The sequence below is a fragment of the Diabrotica virgifera genome, chromosome 7 (genome assembly GCF_917563875.1).
Source record: "Diabrotica virgifera virgifera chromosome 7, PGI_DIABVI_V3a".
Lineage (NCBI taxonomy): Eukaryota > Metazoa > Arthropoda > Insecta > Coleoptera > Chrysomelidae > Diabrotica > Diabrotica virgifera.
The window spans coordinates 32,295,034-32,315,015 of NC_065449.1; the positions used below are offsets into that span (position 1 = coordinate 32,295,034).

At 33.9% G+C, this 19,982-nt stretch overlaps 1 protein-coding gene across 2 annotated transcripts in view; it reads left to right on the forward strand.

Moving 5' to 3' along the window:
• Positions 1–2,122: 2,122 nt before the first annotated feature.
• Positions 2,123–19,982, forward strand: part of LOC114332141 (PR domain zinc finger protein 1) — a 204,395-nt gene continuing 186,535 nt past the window's right edge. For both annotated transcript variants that reach the window (XM_028281881.2, XM_028281884.2), the window contains exon 1: positions 2,123–2,443. The gene's annotated coding sequence lies outside the window, so the exon portion shown is untranslated. The remainder of the gene's footprint in view (positions 2,444–19,982) is intronic.

Here is a 19,982-nt window from a genome sequence, read left to right on the forward strand (position 1 = left end):
TAATATTTAAAATGACTGAATTTAACAGTTTTTATTTTTAAATAAACGATTTACGACAATAAATTTGATTCAAAAACGGTTTTTTGTGTTTTCCCAATAAAATGTTTTTTGGCACTTAGATCACTTTGGCCCGCTACTCTACAATTATGTTAAAGTTTATATTACTGCATAGAGAATTAAGTTACCTTTCAAATGAGCCATCATACAACCGCTATTCTCATTTTAAAAATCATCGATGACGTCATCACGTCCAAATGGGTGACGTCTCTAATATGATATATATACCAAAAAGTCGTAATTTGAAAATAAAAATCGACCTGTTTCGGGATTTTTTTCCAAAATCGTCCATTCTCGAAAAAATGAATTTATTCCAACCTTTACGTGCTCACTGTATATTGCCTAAAATAATCTTGATTTTATCTATTTTAAACTCTATAAAAAGGGGCAAATCATCAAAAAACAGTTTTTATGGCTTTTGATGGAAAAATCTACAAAAAATTAAAAAATATAGTTTTGATAAAATACATAAACTAAAAAAATTAACCTACAACCATTTAAAAAAAAATATTATTAATTAAGCATAAAAAAATATTTTTTTTAAATGTATTTTTAACTTATGTACACTCCACATACGAGTTCCTAAAAATGGACATGTTTTGTAAAAGCCTCATCTAAATGAAGGAGCGGCGGGTAAAAATTTAGCTGCGTCTTATTTTTAATCAAAATCAAAATAAATAAGAAGTACAAAAAAAATGTTGATTTATTGCTTGCACATTAGAGATTAAAAGTATGTGTTCTGGTAGCACATGCAGTATTATTTGCCATTTTAGTGTTTTTTTTTTATAAATTTTCAGTAGTAATTGCAAGAGAGCTCTAAACACTTTAACAGTTTTAATTTGACAGTGAAATTATGTCAAAGTGGCACGAGGGCAATAAGTCGATAATAATAATCTTAGAGATCGAGTGTAATTCGCTGAGATTATTTCATGAATAAAACTGTCTTTTTAAATAATTTTAACTAGTATTTTATTGATATCTTCACCTGAATATTTGCTAAACCTGCTTCATGGTGCTCTCTGTGACAAGTTGTAAAACATTAATTGACATTAATGTCACTAAATGTTCATTTTTGCGTAGTAACGAAGGGCATCTGACATAATGCTTGACGACGGGATATTATCAAAAATTATCGGGTATAATATCACAAGAGAGTGAGAATAGATTGAAAATAATGCGACAGTTTTTCGAAAATTTGTTGTCTGGCAATAGACACGAGAGCCCGCAGCGCTTGAGTGGCTATTGCCCAATGACAACAAATTTGAGTAAAAATGAAGCATTATTTTCTTATTTATTCTTACTGTCGTGTGATATTCGTAAGATTATTTTTTAATACGTATATTATGGATATTTTCTTAAATGTGACAGTTGTCAAAATTAGGAAACTGGTTGCCATTAAACAGAAACAATCTACTTAAAAAAATTCTATCGGTAATTTTCTACAGTAGATAATTCTCAGTATAATTTTAATCTGATTGGACAGAATTAAACACGTGATCAAATATCTTACTATAGGATTGGAAGTTAAAATCATCAAAAAATAATCGCTGTAATTTTTATTTCTGTAGCTTTTTATTGGTCAGAATCTCCTATGAATGAAATAATCTATACAATATCAACCGTTTTATCTGAAAATCGTTGTATCGTTGTAAATAATCACAAAAATAATATAAGTACAATTGACAGTTTTTTGTCGCGCTGTATATTTTGTCAGCGTTTTTGCAACAATCTAGAACCGGTAAACAAAAATATAATAATCAATATACAAATTCCGTCTATACAATTAAATATATTAATAAAATGAACACTAGATATTACAATATAATTTTTTTATAAAATAATACGAATATCAAGTTTTCCAATGATGTCTTATATCGCGGTAGTACTGCCTACTTTTTAAAGAAGCGGCAACGTCCGCGACGAACCACTGGTACCAAGTTTTGGAGGTTGTTCACCTGTGGGTTCCGTTAGATCCGAGGTTCGAGTAATCACCGCTGAGCGGCGAAGCTACCTTGAACCGCACGGTCAAGTTTACAACTTACCACGGTTAGTTTCGGAAAGACATCGTTGTTAAAGACATCGACAGACACTGTAGAAGAAATGCTGTTGTGGTATCGCACCACGTGACTGTTGTTTTCTTCCGTATGATAAAGACTGATTGCTTCCGTGAGTTAAGACTGAAGACTTTTTTTCGTGACGGACGTTTTTGGTTCTGGACTGGACAGTTTTCTTAGCCATAGGATTATTTATTGTTTGTTTTGGTTGTGGTGATATACTGGTGTGGGTGACTATTTTGTTTTTTTTTTGGATTACTTTGAGTGAACAACCGCCAAAATTTTTTGGATACCTTGGATACCTTATTTGTCGGCGAAAGACTGCGAGGAAGGTAAGAAGAATTTTTGATTTGTATATTATGGAAAATGAAATTTTTAAAATAAGATAAAATGGTACACTTTTTGAAGAGAAAATTAAGTACCTAATAGAAAGAGGTAGTATGTATGTACTAATATTATAAGAATTTAGCATTGGCTGTGGCAAATGATAACTTGCACAGTATTTGAAATTGGAGATCATGGTCACTCATAAAAGGTAGACTAAGGACTATTTGGTCTATTCTCAGGCTTCTCCAATTCGTCTCCATTTTTACCTATTTTCCGTTTGTGTCTTCTACATTAGACTTTGGTTAATGCCATGACTCCATCTCAGTTACAGTCGAACTTTTGATCTTTTTGCGTTGTATGGTCTCCTACGTCATATTATCTTATTTTATAATCTATCTCTTCTTCTTCAAGTTCCATCTTCTATCGAAGGTGCAGAAATAATCATGGCAATGCGGACCCTGTTAACTGCCGCTCTAAATAGCTCTGCACTACTGCATTCGAACCATTCCCTTAAGTTCTTAAGCCAGGATCTTCATCTTATAATCTATATAGATAGGTACCTTAATCTTCCATCATTTGTTTTCTTGTGGTGTGTATGATTGTTGCCGCTAGGTGCTGTTGAAATGTCCCTTCAAGTATTTACCTTCAATATTACCTTCCATGACCCTTATTTATCGATTTTCCTTGGTTTTAAAAGTTGATATTTTCTTGATGTCTCCATAATGTAGCACCATTTTGTTAAGTATATCGGCCAGTTGTGATGTTTGGTTCATCCGTCTAAGGACTCTGATTCTATCTACCCAGGTTATCTCTGGATTCCAGTTCCCATTTATGTTATTGTGGGAACAAGAGTTTCTCCAATCTATCTATCTATTATTGCATCAGGTTCCTCCAATCATAATATCATCATCTTGTATGCAGTGTTGCTTTCCAGAAATGATGTATTTAGTTTTCTTAACATTAAGATTCACACGATACTGAGCATGTCTGGCTTATTCTATTCATTAGGTTTTGGAGATTCTGGCTGTAGTTTGCTGGTACTAAGGTATCGTCGGTATATTTAACTGCAACTTTCTTCTGAATACCTATATGTTGAAGTGTATAGGTGAGAGTACTCAGCCTTGTCCCATTCCTCTTTATGCATTTTCATCCTATACCTATTTCTTGGTCAACTGTTTTTCTTTCACTTAAGGAAATTCTTCTTTTTCTTAAATCAGGCCAGACTCGTTAGTCTCTGGCACTTGGTCGTAAAGCCTTTGTACCATACCTTGTTTTTTCCTTAAACCCTAATAAGTCCTCTGGCCTCAACGAAGACCAACAGTTTTCTTATTGGTAGTTTTAGGATCTCTTGTGGTTCAAACCTCAGTTGACCAGTGAATCATCACTTAGCACAGTCTCTTCTTCCATTTCGAACTTTCTGCACCAAGGTTCATTCACCTTACTAGTTTGTATGGATGGTTTCTTAAACGGCAATGCCCAGTCACCATTTCAGTGACCGTTTTGATCTCTCGTTTAATGAGCTTTAACAAATTGTTCCAGAGTTATTTTTTACCAATATTATTGATTATTTTTTTAGTCTAAATTGGCACTTGAGTGGCTCTTCATTTCTTTTGATGATTCCTTATTGACCATTTCTGAACTCATTTCTCAATTTTTTGTAGCATCTTAATAATGCCACAGAAAGGTTCTGGGGATTTAAAAGTTTCTCTCGAGCCTTGTTTTGCCAAAATATCTGCTCGTTCGTTCCCATTCACCCCTTCATCCAGGCTATATATGGATTCCAGTTCTTCAAATTTATGTTATTGTAGAGGTACACGAGTTACTCCAATCTGGCCAGTACTGCATCTCTGATCAGGCTCGAATACAGAGGGGGGTCAACGTTGCCATGGACCCCCCTATTGTATTTAGTCTACAAGCATTTTTTTATTATTTATTATTTTTTTTCTGCCAACTCTTATTTTCAAACGATCAGTAAGTAAGTCTGGACTCCCTATTATGAATTTCTAGATCCGTGCCTGTCTCTGATCCTAATACTATCATCTTGTGTTAAATTGTGCTTGCTAACAAAATTGTGTATTTAGTTTTCTTAACATTAAGATTTCACCCCATATTGATTGCAGGTCTGTTTATTCTATTCATTAGATTTTGGAGGTTGTGACTTGGTACTAAGGTATCGTCGGCATGTTTGACTGCAACTTTCTTCTCAATGTAGATTTCAGTGAATAGGTGAGAGTATGCGCCCTTGTCGCATTCCTCTTTATGCTTTTTCATCCGATTTTTCCTGGTTAACTGTTTTTTTTTGCACTTATGAAAATTATAAGGTTGTAGTTATTCTTAAGTATTTATTATCCAGCCCAATTGTTTTCAGTATTTTTTATTTCACATGCCTTTTCAAAATCAGTATGTTTATTGAGAGTCCCGGCACTAGTGTATAAGGTGCCCGCTTGCAAAACTAGCATAGGCTTACGTAGGACATCCAGGTAGATATTTTAATAACGTATACTGAAACATACGAACACAAAAACAATCTTTAGAAAATCTATATGATACTGTATCATGTGGGGCAGAGACTGACAGTTCTTAGGACACCTTTGGAGACCTATCATGGCTTTGTCTTTAAACTTTTTGAGTGGGCAACGTCAGTTCCTTCATTTCATTTTGGAAATATTCAGAAGGTCCTCAGATTTTAGTTTTCACTGCTTTTGATATTATGACACAATACCATTTTTCTTTATCTCCCCAATCAAAATACCGAAATCGAAATAGTCATTTGGGACTACAAAAGGTAATTGTTTGTAAAATAATACGCAGTGTTTACGTTGATATAAAGTTGAATAACCTGATGGATTTCGCATTTCTCGATGACTGCGTAGAATTCCAGCAAGTTTTTTCAAGGTTCAACAATGATCGTTATGCCAACTGCTAAGGTATGATACAAGGTGTTTAACAAACTGCACCTATTAGTAATACAATAAATATGCGTATACTGCGACTGCGAGGCATGTATTACAACATCTACAAGAGTTGTAAGATATTTGCAATATATTTTACAACTGCGGTATATACAAGTTCTAAAAATGCAATGAAATATTAAAACGTTTACAATGGAGTTGGCTACTTATTTTGACAAATATTTATTTAATCGATATTTTAGAGGTAAATGCTTAATCTGTAAACTATTAATAAATAATTTTATCTTTAACAACAATAATTATTAAACAATTTGCTTAACAGCCACTGTTGTTTTTACTATTATACCAAGATTTTTTTTATATCACCTAAGCTGCGTTTATGCAACTGAAATCTGGAATCTGGTCACAGTTGATGAATTATCAATTCTTCATTGAATTAAATTACTAAATCATACATAACTTCCTTATGGTGTCCTCTTACTGCCATTATCTGAATCCGTTGCTCAAATGAAGCCGACCTGCAATCTTCTTGATCACTTTATCTACATCTTCCACTTCAAGCTCCTTATAGAGGTCGACATTTCTGATATATCAAGGAGCATCAACAATGTTCCTAACACATTCTTCTGGAATATTTGGATGCTCTGGATATTACTTGAATTGGCGCAGCTCCAGAGTTGGCAACCATACGTCCATACTGGTCTCAGTATTTGTTTGTCTAGCAGTTGTTTGTTATGTATGGACAATGCTGAGTTTCTTCCCATCAGCTAATACATTTTTTTTAACAGATACCCAGTTCTTCCCTCTTCTTTTGAATATGTACTTTCCAGAGAAGTCCTGTTTAGAAAAATTGCAGAATAGACTTTCTTTTCTTCTAATGATTTTTGAATTATATTGGTAATTCTCAGAAACATATAACAGAGACAAACAGAGAGCAAAGAAAGCAAGAGATTTTAATCAGATTAGATGTATCCGAGATAAAAATAATAAAATACTAATTCACGAAAAGGATGTCAAAAAGAGGAGAAAGTATTTTGACAGTTTATTAAATGAAGAATTTGAAAGACAGCCTGTGGAGTTAACGGAGACAGTAACAGCAATGGTTACCAGAATAACAAACGAGGAAGTGGCTCGAGCGCTTCAAAAAATAAAGAAAGGAAAAGCAGTCGGACCAGATGATATTCCTGGGGAAGTATGGAGAGCATTGGAAGAGACAGGAATAAGTTGGCTAGCAGGTCTATTTAATAGAATTATGGAAGTTGGACAAATGCCAGACGAATGGAGAAGCAGTATATTAGTACCTGTCTACAAAAACAAGGGAGACATACAACAATGCACAAACTACAGGGCTATAAAACTACTTAGCCACACCATGAAAATATGGGAGAGAGTAATTGATAGACGGATACGTGAAGAAACCGATATATCCGATAATCAATTTGGCTTTATGCAGGGCAGATCAACAACAGATGCAATTTTCATTGTAAGGCAACTGATGGAAAAATACAGGAATAAAGAGATCAACGCTCATATGGTATTCATTGATCTTGAGAAAGCATATGATAGAGTTCCTCGAGAGATTTTGTGATGGGCACTCAATAAGAAAGGAGTCCCTGGCGAATATGTAAAGATTGTGAGAGATATGTATGAGGGAGTAACGACTAGTGTTAGAACAGGTGTGGGAGAGACTGATAAATTTCAGGTGAAAGTAGGATTGCACCAAGGCTCGGTGCTTAGTCCTTATTTATTCTCATTAGTTTTGGACCAGATAACAGCGAAACTACAGGGTAGTATTCCATGGTGCCTAATGTATGCTGATGATGTAGTGTTAAAAGGAAATAGTGAAAGAGACTTAGAACAAAAACTGGAACAGTGGAGACAAGCTCTGGAGGAAAAAAGGTTTAAAACTTAGTAGGACAAAAACAGAGTATTTGGAATGTTCATTTAAAGATGGAGTTACTACAAATAAAATGGTATCTTTGGATGGTGAAATGATTGTGAAAAGCAATAGTTTTAAGTACCTAGGATCGATATTACAGACTAATGGAGAAATAGATGGAGATGCATGCAGTAGAATTAGGGCTGGATGGATGAAGTGGAAGGAAGCGAGTGGTGTGACAGAAAAATTCCAATGAAACTGAAGGGAAAATTCTATAAAACAGCCATAAGACCGGCTATGATGCACGGAACTGATTGTTGGGCAGTGAAAAAGAAAGAGGAACAACAAATGCATGTGGCGGAAATGAGAATGCTTAGATGGATGAGTGGAGTGACAAAGAAGGATAAAATTAGAAATGAGTATATTATAGGAAGTCTAGGTGTTTCACCAATTGATGCCAAAATGAGAGAGCATAGGTTAAGATGGTTTGGTCAGGTTCAACGTCGAGACGTTAATCACCCAATACGAAGAATAGCTGAATTGCAGATTCCTGGAAGGAGTAGGAGAGGAAGACCTGGGGGGAGACGATAAGGCAGGACATGTTGGTAAAGGGGATTAACATTGATATGACATATGACCCAAGACAGAATTGTGTGGAGAAATGCATTTAGGGAAGCCGACCCCGCATAGGGATAAGGCAAAGAGAATGATGATGATTGGTAATTCTCAGAAACCTAGCCAATCGTAAAATATTTATTTCTAAAGCCAAATTGGTGGTTTGGAATCACTTTTTTCTTCTATTATTGGTTTTTTTAGCAGGAGTTTCTCAAAAAGCTTCGATATCATTGGTAAAAGTGATAATCGCCTTCATTTGGTGATTTCCCTGATTTTGGTATGATTATATCCTCAGCTATTTTCCGTAAAGTTGGGACACATCTAAATCTAAATGTAGCATTAATGATGGTCAATTTGACTATGGCTTTACGAGGCAGGTTTTTTAGTAATTCTCCAGTGATTAGATCACATCCTGGTGCTCTCTTAAAAATGTATGTCTGTATCAGTATTAGATCGCAGACGGCAAACACTTTTGGAAGAAACCAAGAGACTCCAAATTATATATATTATGGTACCCATCCACTAGACCTTTATAAGCTGGTACAGTGTTCCAGAATCCTGGAATTGGTGTCATGAGGGAATGGAAGATGTAAAATAAACCTGCACGACCGGTTTATAACAGACAACTTTGACAGATCACATGCTATGATTTTTTGTGACGGATATTCTAAAGCTGATTTCATGTAATCAAATGAACTATCTTTCAATAAAGTCGTCCCAGGAACGCAACTCATAAATATTGACAATATCATTTTCAAGTCTTCTACTTTAAAATGTATAATATATGTCTAAATTGACGATTTAAATGAGTCAAATTAAATTAAATTATTAGAAGAATTTTTTTTACCAAGCAACAACATTTTTGTTTAATTTATTAATATTTTGTATTTTGACAACGACGTCCGATGTGGACTTACTTCTCATTGTATAAGTGTATATTTATTATAGGCACAAAATAAAATATAAAATACCTATTATAAATAATGTTACAGTACATCCACTAATAATTTTCCATCATAAACATGCCTCAGTTAGGTATCAAAGAGACCCGCTTCCGAATCAAGGTTGTCAGATATATTTCCTAAAATTCCTAAGTTTATATTAAAAAAATATTCTCTATTCTCTATTCGTTATTATTCAATTGCTAGTCAACGACACTCTTAAAAAAATAATATGAAAATATTCTCAACAAATATATCTATAAATTAATTAACTAGGTACTTAATATTTCAATGAACTCTTCACTAATGAATTAATGCAACTGTGAACTTTGTATATTTACGTATGCTCTCAAGAAATTTTCGAATATCGGCAACATTGTAGTCTGGAGACGATTTGGTCGTTCGGTCTATATCGACGTTGCCATGTTGATGATTTTAGCAGTAGTACTCTTATAGAATTTTAGATAATGATCTACTTTTAAAAAATCAAACATAAACAACTTTTAAGAATCCAAGTTCTCAAAAACGGTTTCAAGAATTTTATTATTTTTTTCCAAATTTCACTGATTTTATACCTTACCTGGAAACATGAAAAATTTAAGATATATTGATATGGCATTAAAATGGCTACATACTGTAATATCTACATAATAAGGCAGTTCAGATAATTTAATCTTTTTCATTATGAAAATATGATAAGAATTAGCTTTAATGAACTTTAAAGATTGAAAGTAGATACGAAATTTTAACTAATAAAAAACCAAATAGATCCAAAGATCATCACTAGATGTGATGGTCAGATGCAGTATATTTCGTTTCATTTCAAGAATAAAAGAAGAACACCACTATTATTATATTGTTTTAAAACTTATTTTTCACATTATGTGATGGCATAACACTTATTGTATGTCCGTGCATGTACTTTTGGAGAAAATCGATTTTGAATGTTCAAGCTCTTTTATAAAGGGTGTCCAGAAACTCTCCCGACAAACGAAGATAGGAGATTCTTCAGGTAATTTTAAGACAATTTAATCCAATTCACCTCTCCGAAAATGCTTTCTGAGGGAGCTAGAGCTCTTTGAAGATGGCGTCTGGGAATTAGTTTTTCTTAAATATCTCCAGAACACTGTTATTGAGGAAAACAAAAACTGGTACGCTTATTTACCTTCCAGAGATAAATCGATTCGATCAATTGCGAATTTCTAGTACCGGTCATAGGCGCCCGTTTTGGATAGGGCAACTGGTATTTTATCGCATAACTCTTTTGTCTTTAACTTCCAAACATTCTTGACAATGGATTATTAAATTGTGAGGTATTCTAGTACTAAAAAGTACCCTTTATTTAATGCAATAGGATGCACCGTTTTCTAGAAAAATCGATTTGAAAATTTTTCGTTGATTAAATTTGAAAAAAATTTGAAAATTTTTGTCAAAAAGATGGTGTATTTTACTGATTTAAAGTAATAGTAACTTTTACTACTAGAATACCTCATAATTTAATCATCAAGTGTCAAACATGCTTAAAAATTAAAGACAAAGAAGTTATGCGATAGAATAACCATTGACCTACCCAAAACGGACGAATATGACCGGTACTAGAATTTCGCAACTAAGGAAATCGATTTATCTCTGGAAGATAAATGAACGTACCACTTTTCGTTTTTCTAAATAGTTTTTTTTGATTTTTTTTTTTCAAATTCAACAAACGAAAAATTTTCAAATTGATTTTTATCGAAAACGGTGCATCCTACCGACTTAAAGAAAGAGTACCTTTTAGTACTACAATACCTTACAATTTACTAATCCAGCATAAAAAATGCTTAGAAGTTAAAGATAAAAAAGTTATATGATAACCGTTACCCTACCCAGAACGGGCGCCTATGACTGGTACTACAAATTCGTAATTGATGTAATTGATTTATGTCTTCAAGATAAATACGTGTACCAGTTTTCGTTTTTCTAAGTAGAAGCGTTCTGGAGATATTTAAGCAAAACTAATATCATGACGCTATCTTCAAAGGGCTCTATCTCCCTTAGGCCGATGCCACATTATGCGTTTTGACCGGATGCGGTGAAAACGCATCCGTTTTCAACGCAACCGGACCGATCTGTCACACTATGCGTTTTCACCGGATGCGGCGGAAACGCATCCGGTTAAAACGCATAATCTGACATCGGCCTTAGGAAGCATTTTCGAACTAGGTGAATTGGGTTAAATTGTCTTCAAATTATCTGAAGCATCTCCAGTCTTCGTTTGTCGGGAGAGTTTCTGGACACCATGTATAGCACAGCGTTACATTCAATTTTAAACTCCACATAATTATTTTTATGATAAGTACGTCATTGAAATGAGTAATAAAAATTAATACCTTTCCTAACAAAAAAATTAAAGAAGACCTTTTTTTTAAAGTATGGACATACATTGTATAACGTGTAAATAGAAATAGTTATTTTTCTACAACCACTATACAAAATGCACTTTTCTGCACAGTTTTATGTTAGCAAACTTGATATTTACTCACAGTATAAGATATTTGACATTAGTGTGCAGAAAAGTGACGTTTCTGTGCCGCAAAGTTCTTTTCTGCACAGTTGACTACCTCATTCTGAGTAACGGTATATTCTGTTTACATCCGTGGTTAAACTTTAGACAAATATATAACCTATAAGACAATTATTATATTTAACTATAGCATAGAAACTAAATTATGGATGTTACAACTGTTTTATTTTACAATTTTATTCTTATTAAACATTTTATAATTATCAAATAACCAATAAGGATTTAGCAACATCTGCAAGAGACGTCGAATGAAGTAGGTTTTGTGTAAATCCGTGACTGCATAAATACAACGTCAATAATGTGTACCTAATAATTTTTTAAAATAGTTTAAATTTAAACAAATTAAGGCAGTGCATTAATTTTTTAACTGATTTCTGTGCAATTTATTTGGGTATAAGGAATTTAAATTGATTAGTATTAATTAAATACAGTTTAAAATTTATCACATAGGTACCTATTATAATTAATCTTCGTTTGGAAATTGTGATTTTTATTTTTAGGAAAAACTGTGCTTGTAGAAAAAGTATAGTACGTAACACGTGCAGAAAGGTAATTTCTCACTCGTTTGAATTGCGGCACTCGCTTGCGCTCGTACCGCAACTTTTCAAACTCGTGAGAAATTAGTACCTTTCTGCACTTGTTGCACAATATACTATTATTGCATGTATTATAATTACTTCAAGGCCATATTAACATATCTAAACTAACACGCGTGCGAAAAAGTAAAACGCGTGCGGAAATGTAAAACGCGTGAGGAAAAGTAACACGCGTGCGGAAAAGTAAAAGTTTCTAAACTAAAATGCGTGCGCGAAAGTAGACATTTTTGCACGCTCGTAGAAAAAATATATTACCGCCTAATACACAGTTTGAGTAGTTTTTAATAAATGACCTAGACGGAAGCAAATAATAATTATATTACATCGTGCATTATGGCAACACCGAACTGAAAAGCCATAAATCAAAATGAACACGTGTTTGCCTGGTTATCCGACCACCTAAAATCTTGAAATTTAAGCACCAGCTAAACAGAGGCGGAGGTTTATTTTAAAGTAAGTAATATATTTTTGCTACGATGGCATAGTGGCGACCATTTGATAGGAATGATCAAGATGCATCATCTTCTGTGGTATCAATAAATAATGATAATTACGTTAATGACAGCCCCGAATTAAAAAATAAAGATTTGCACGTACAATCCCAAAGAATCGTTCTAAATATGTACGATTGTTTAAAAAAAGAAAACATTGGGATGACTGATAATGCAATTGTTTCGCGAATTCATGTATTAACAAAAATGCAAGGACTGCAAGGTAATAGTGAGTGAGACAGTAATGCCAACAACATAAGCTGCTTGTTCTGGACATCGAAGTAAAAAGCGAAACTAAAAAAAAATATCGGAGAGGACCACAAAAAATCAAATGGTGGCTGCTGAAAGATGAGAAAGAAGGTCTATTCAGGAGAAGAATAGTAGAAAAAATATGTTGGAACATGAAAGGAAGCCCTAATACAATTTGGAGAAAAATGGCCAGTAGTATAAGAGAGACTGCTATTGAAATACTTGGGAAAACGTCAGGAAAAAAGTTTGAGGATAAAGAGACTTGGTGGTGGTCAAACGAAGTACAAGGAAAAATAAAAGAGAAGAGAAAATTATATAAAAAGTGGCAAGAAACCAGATCCGACACAGATCTTCAAAACTATATGGTGGCGAAAAAGGAAGCGAAAGGAGCAGTAGCAAAAGCCAAAGCAGAAGCGTATTCAAACCTATATGATCAACTTGATACCAGGGAAGGCGAAACGAAGATATATAAAATAGCCAAACAGAGAGCAAGGAAAGCAAAAGATTTTAATCAGATTAGATGTATCCGAGATGAAAATAATAAAATACTAGTTCACGAAAGGGAAGTCAAAAAGAGATGGAGAAAGTACTTTGACAGCTTATTAAATGAAGAATTTGACAGACAGCCTGTAGAGTCAACGGAGACAGTAGCAGCAATGGTCACCAAAATAACCAACGAGGAAGTGGCTCAAGCGCTTCAAAAAATAAAGAAAGGAAAAGCGGTAGGACCAGATGATATTCCTGGGGAAGTATGGAGAGCATTGGGAGAGACAGGAACAAGGTGGCTAGCAGGTCTATTTAATAGAATTATGGAAGTCGGACAAATGCCAGACGAATGGAGAAGCAGTATACTGGTACCTGTTTACAAAAACAAGGGAGATATACAACAATGTACAAACTACAGGGCTATAAAACTGCTTAGCCACACCATGAAAATATGGGAAAGAGTAATTGACAGACGGATACGTGAAGAGACCGAAATATCCGAGAATCAATTTGGCTTTATGCAGGGTAGATCAACAACAGATGCAATTTTCATTATAAGGCAGTTGATGGAAAAATACAGGAGTAAAGAAACAAACGCTCATATGGTATTCATTGATCTTGAGAAAGCATATGATAGAGTTCCTCGAGAGATTCTGTGGTGGGCACTCAATAAGAAAGGAGTCCCTGGTGAATATGTAAAGATTGTGAGGGATATGTATGAGGGAGTAACGACTAGTGTTAGGACAGGTGTGGGAGAGACTGATAAATTTCATGTGAAAGTAGGATTGCACCAAGGCTCTGTGCTTAGTCCGTATTTATTCTCATTAGTTTTGGACCAGATAACAGCGAAACTACAGGGTAACATTCCATGGTGCTTAATGTATGCTGATGATGTCGTGTTAGTAGGAAATAGTGAAAGAGACTTAGAACAAAAACTGGAACAGTGGAGACAAGCTCTGGAGGAAAAAGGTTTAAAACTTAGTAGGACAAAAACAGAGTATTTGGAATGTTCATTTAAGGATGGAGCTACTACAAATAAAATGGTATCTTTGGATGGTGAAATGATTGTGAAAAGCAATAGTTTTAAGTACCTAGGATCGGTATTACAGAGTAATGGAGAAATAGATGGAGATGCATGCAGTAGAATTAGGGCTGGATGGATGAAGTGGAAAGAAGCGAGTGGTGTGTTGTGTGACAGAAAAATTCCAATGAAGCTGAAGGGAAAATTCTATAAAACAGCCATAAGACCGGCTATGATGTACGGGACTGAATGTTGGGCAGTGAAAAAGAAAGAGGAACAACGAATGCATGTGGCGGAAATGAGAATGCTTAGATGGATGAGTGGAGTGACAAAGAAGGATAAAATTAGAAATGAGTATATTAGGGGAAGTCTAGGTGTGGCACCAATTGATGCCAAAATGAGAGAGCATAGGTTAAGATGGTTCGGTCATGTTCAACGTCGAGACGTTAATCACCCAATACGAAGAATAGCTGAAGTGCAGATTCCTGGAAGGAGTAGGAGAGGAAGACCAAAGAAGACCTGGGGGGAGGCGATAAGGCAGGACATGTTGGTAAAGGGGATTAACATTGATATGACCCAAGACAGAATTGTGTGGAGAAATGCAATTAGGGAAGCCGACCCCGCATAGGGATAAGGCAAAGAGAATGATGATGATGTATTAACAAAAATCGGGTATAAGACGATATACACAATTATTAAATTAGGCACTGTTACAGATCATTCCTTAAAACGAAAGCGACCAAATAAAAAATTAGGTAGGATTGACATTGCTGCAAAAGATGTTATTCAACGAACAGTTTACAATTTTTACAAAGAAAATAGAGTGCCTACTTTAGAACTGATTCGTGACAAATTGAGAAATTTCCCTGAATATAATTATACATCTTTGGAAACACTGCGCGAGATTTTGATAAGTTGTGGATTTAAATATAAGAAATTAGATAATCGAATGGTAATAATGGAATCTCGGCGTATCGTTGAACTTTGACGAGAGTATTTGAGTAAAATAAAACAATATCGTAATTCAAACAGAAACATAATCTATTTAGACGAAACCTGGTTCGATACGCATGATGTTGTACGCATGACTAAATAATGAGTCCAATATTCTTATAAATCACTAAAATTAACAAGTTTTAATTTGAAAGAATTAATTTGTTATTCATTCGATGTTGTGAGCCCGCTCACATTTGAAAAAATTCTGATTCTGTTCCTTTGAAGATTCCTATTCGAAAATGCCCCGTTTAAACAAATCGAAGGGTGCCGGGCGACATTTTGGGCAGATATTGTTGAAACAATTCAAATTCAAAAGATTTCTCACCAAAATCTTAACACTCAATCTTTAGACTTCAGTTACTCTTGAATCTCAAAAATAATCATTTACATATTTTTTCTACGAACGTGCAAAAATGTCTACTTTCGCGCACGCGTTTTAGTTTAAAAAGTTTTACTTTTCCGCACGCGTGTTACTTTTCCGCACGCGTTTTACTTTTCCACACGCGTTTTACTTTTCCGCACGCGTGTTAATTTAGGTATGTTAATATGGCCTTAAAGTAATTATAATACATGCAATAATATTTCAAATATATCTTATTGTGTTCATGTTTTAATGAAATTAACGCGAGAATTCGATGAAATAAAATAAATTTGACATATTATTCGAAGGTCAAATCAGTGGACAATCACAGTGGTTTTGAATCGTCGTCATGCTAACCAATTATGCTGAAAGTTTGGTTTTGACAACCTTGTCAAAGAATTAATTTGTGTATGTATTTTCATATTAATTAAATTAATTGATTTAGGGCCGGTTGTTCGAACGCTAATCAACAATTATCATTATCAAATATTTAATTACTGTCACCAACTGTCAATGTCAACTTTGTTTGGGTTGCTGAAAACATAATATGAAATTACTTAATCAATTATGTTAATAATTGTTATGTTAATTGATTAACTAATCTCATAATTTTAATCAATTATGTTTTCAGCAACCCAATAAAAGTTGACATTGACAGTTTTGGTGACAGTAATTAAATATTTGATAGTGATCATTGTTGATTAGCGTTCGAACAACCGGCCCTAAGATTTGGTCATTTTTTAAAGACTCGTAGAAAAAATATTGTTCCTAACGCTTGCAGAAAGTCTCTTTTCCGCACTCGACTGCTTGCCGAACTCCCGCTTCGCGTCGTTCAGCAAACTGCAGTCGCGTGCGGAAAAGTATGACTTTCTGCACTTGTTAGGAAAATAACTATTTCAAGCCTGGAAAATGCATATTAAATCGCCTATATCTCGAAAACTATTAACTTTTGAGAAAAATGACAAAGTACCTTTCTTATTTAGAGTTACCCAAAAACCTAAAAAAATATTTTTTGGAGCACAAAAGGTGATATTTTGAATTTGTTTAAAAAATTGTTTAAACAATTTCTGCCCAAAAATTGAGAGATTTTTATGAATATAATTATGCAAAAATTAATAAAAATTATATGATTTTTCTTGAAATATGCGTTTGATGAACTGATCCTTTTTCTTAATTTCCACGCCAATGGTCGGCACTGGCATCAAAGAAACTCGAAAGCCGCCACTTGGCAAACTGACTTTGGAAAAAGAGTACTTACATGCCAATACAAGGAATGTTTTTGTATGTCCATGAAAACATACTCAAAACTCCGTTATGGTTGACAGATGTTTGATAGTCGTCGACCTTACTGCATTTAGACAAATGTAGGAGTTTTCTTGAGAAGAATAGATAGAATATCAACCAGAAAAAGAAAGAAAAGTATACTATTGGTGTAGTCGTTTGTTAAAAAGATTGTGATAATATATTAATTAAAGTTATTTTTATTTATTGTTTTTACACATACACATAATATTATAAAATATGTGTTATTTATATAATAATTGGTCCTTGTACTTATACCTATTTCTATTCTGCAGAGAATTGACCGAAGTAAATTTTGCTACATTTCAATGATTTTTTAAAAACAATTGCGGTCCTGATATTCGCAAGTCATCTAATAATACAGTCTAGATGACTTTTACATGAATACAAATCGACGTTTGTTAATTAGATGATCATAAAAAACGAAAAATAATTTAAATGGGAGATGATCATCGCAAGGCTGGCGAATCTCGCGGTTCACTGAACCCACACTTGAAAATTATCAAAGTGTAACCTTCAGTACAATGTACATAAGATACAAAATTGCGCAACGAGGAACTGGTTCCTTCAATTTTGAGCTTGCTTTGGTTTTGCAGGAGTGCTTTCCTATATATGCAAGCAAATTGTTCTACTGGTTGCGCAAGATTTTTACAGGGTGGAACAGATAACAAAGGAAAAAGTGTATGATGCTCTTGAACAAACTTTGGCGAATTTGTGAAATAATACTGGAAAGTATTTGTCGCACAAATTATATGAACCTCTTCTGCAGTGATTTCCAGAATGCATAAATACAAGCGAAATCCCTATGGAATAGAAGCATCATATATCAGCATTTATTATCTCAGTACTATGCATAAAAAGGGATAAAAAAATTATCATGGAAAGGTTTTGAATAATGGAATCGAGGAAGACTGTGAAGCAGAAGGACAAGAAGGATTTCATACGGGTTGATCCACTTTTTCCCATTAACCCAAATAATAGAAAACAACAAGATGGCATGAAATCAAAAAACTCATATGTTGTTCGTCGATCTATGGAAAGCCTACGATAGAGTTCTACTGAAGAAGCTGTGGCAATCAGTGGAAGGTACGAATATTAATATAGAATTAATAGAAACCATTAAAGTACTATATAATCATTAATCAACCCATAAAAAAAATAAACAAATAACAACAAGATTTGTAACATCAAAAAAATTGAAGCAAGGATGTTGCCTGTCGCTCACTTTATTTAAAATATACCTACTTCGAAAGTACTTTAAAAAGATTGAATCAAAATGTAGAACAATGAGGGTACCACTCACCAACACTATGGTATATACGCTCAACTTTGCAGACTATTAAGTATAATAGTGACTGAAGATTATGACAGTTTAAACTATATATCGCCTGAAAATTAATTGAAGATAATGATATATGGGGTCTAGAAAGATATTAGACGACATACCTACGATTAAGAATTACTACGACTACAAATATCTAGGTATCAATATTTCGCGCCATGGAATATTGTACAAAGACATAGAAACAGTTACAGATGGCTTATCAATAAAACAACTTGTCAGGTTTGGATATGTAGAAAGAATGGATGAACAACGAATACTACAAAAATGGCAACCAGAAGAAAAGAGAAAACGAGGTAGACCAAGATGGGTTGGAGCGAAGGGAAAGACAAAGTGCTGAGAGAAAGAAACATAGAAGATTGCCCGTTTGACCGCCAATCTCACGTTTTAACAAGAACTAAGAAGAGGAAGAAACAGAAGGTGAAAACCCATTATAGCGTTATTGTGCATAGAAAGCATTTGTAATAGAGTCCATAATATTCTCTCTGGTACTTCAATATTATTTTGGACCATCCTAAATCACGCTAAAAATGATATATTTATAATTAAACACTTGCTGCAACATGACAAATTATATTTTGAGACTCAAAACAGTAATTACATTAATTATTATAATGAGTTCTAGATAAGTAATCCAACCCATTAGGTTCAGACAGTTTCGGTAATTTTAATAATATGCGATATTCACGATGAGACATATCAGTGAAATAATGTAATAAAAGTGATATAATGTTTACGTGTCTCCTTGAATAGGGAATTGTTTATTGCAAAACAAATATTTATGAGGTCGACGACTTTTCAAATTGTTTGCAAATTAATATCAAAATGATAAATTTTTGGCTATTTGTTTAATGTTTATTTTTAGAAGTGTTGGTATTGATATTCAGGCAATAATAAAAATATTGTTTTATTAATTTATAAGTACAACAAATGTACAGAAATCTGAATAAACTATTTATAATAAACTATTTATGACGTGAATGTCCATCTATATATCTATCCATTATAAATAACCTCCCACAGCAGTTTAGGGAGTCAGGGAGCATTTATGTACTTATGTCATGTACATTGACAGATTCTTCATTGTCGTCTGTTGTTAGTTCGGCTCTCCGTAGTTGTTCGGCTCTCCGTATTGTATTGATTCGAATGTTCTTGATCCATGACCTCTTCCTTCCAATTCTTCTGCGACTCTCGATTTTACCTTTCATGAGAAGCTGAAATCTTCTGTACCGACCTCCTCTAAGAATGTTCTAGGTATGAAATCTTTCTTATTTTATTAACCGATTTAACACAGCTTCGTTCTTCTGCATCGTTGTCAAGGGTATTCGTCTTCTTTACAATCACATTCAAAAACGCCTATATACCATTGATCCTATCAACCATCAGAGTTCAGGTGTCGGTGCTATGTAACAACACTGACCAAATATAGCGTTTGATCATTCTTTTGCGTAATTTTAGGTTTAAGCTGTGGTCACAGAAGAATGATTTCATTTTTAGAAACGTTGTGCGACCTGCTTCAATTTTGCACTTGATCTCTACTTTACTTGGGTCTAGTTGGTCTGTACTCATCCAAGATATTTTATGTGAGTAATTCTCTCAATGTTTCGTTGATCTATCTGTAGGGAAGTATTGTCGTTAGATTGACGACATATTAATTCCTCTTTCATTAAACTTTACCCATATTTAAAATTACACTTACACTACCCTGGGGTACACTAGTACCCCATTAAAAAATAAGTCAAAACTAATGTTTGAATGAATTTATCAAACACAACTTTTTAACAGAAATA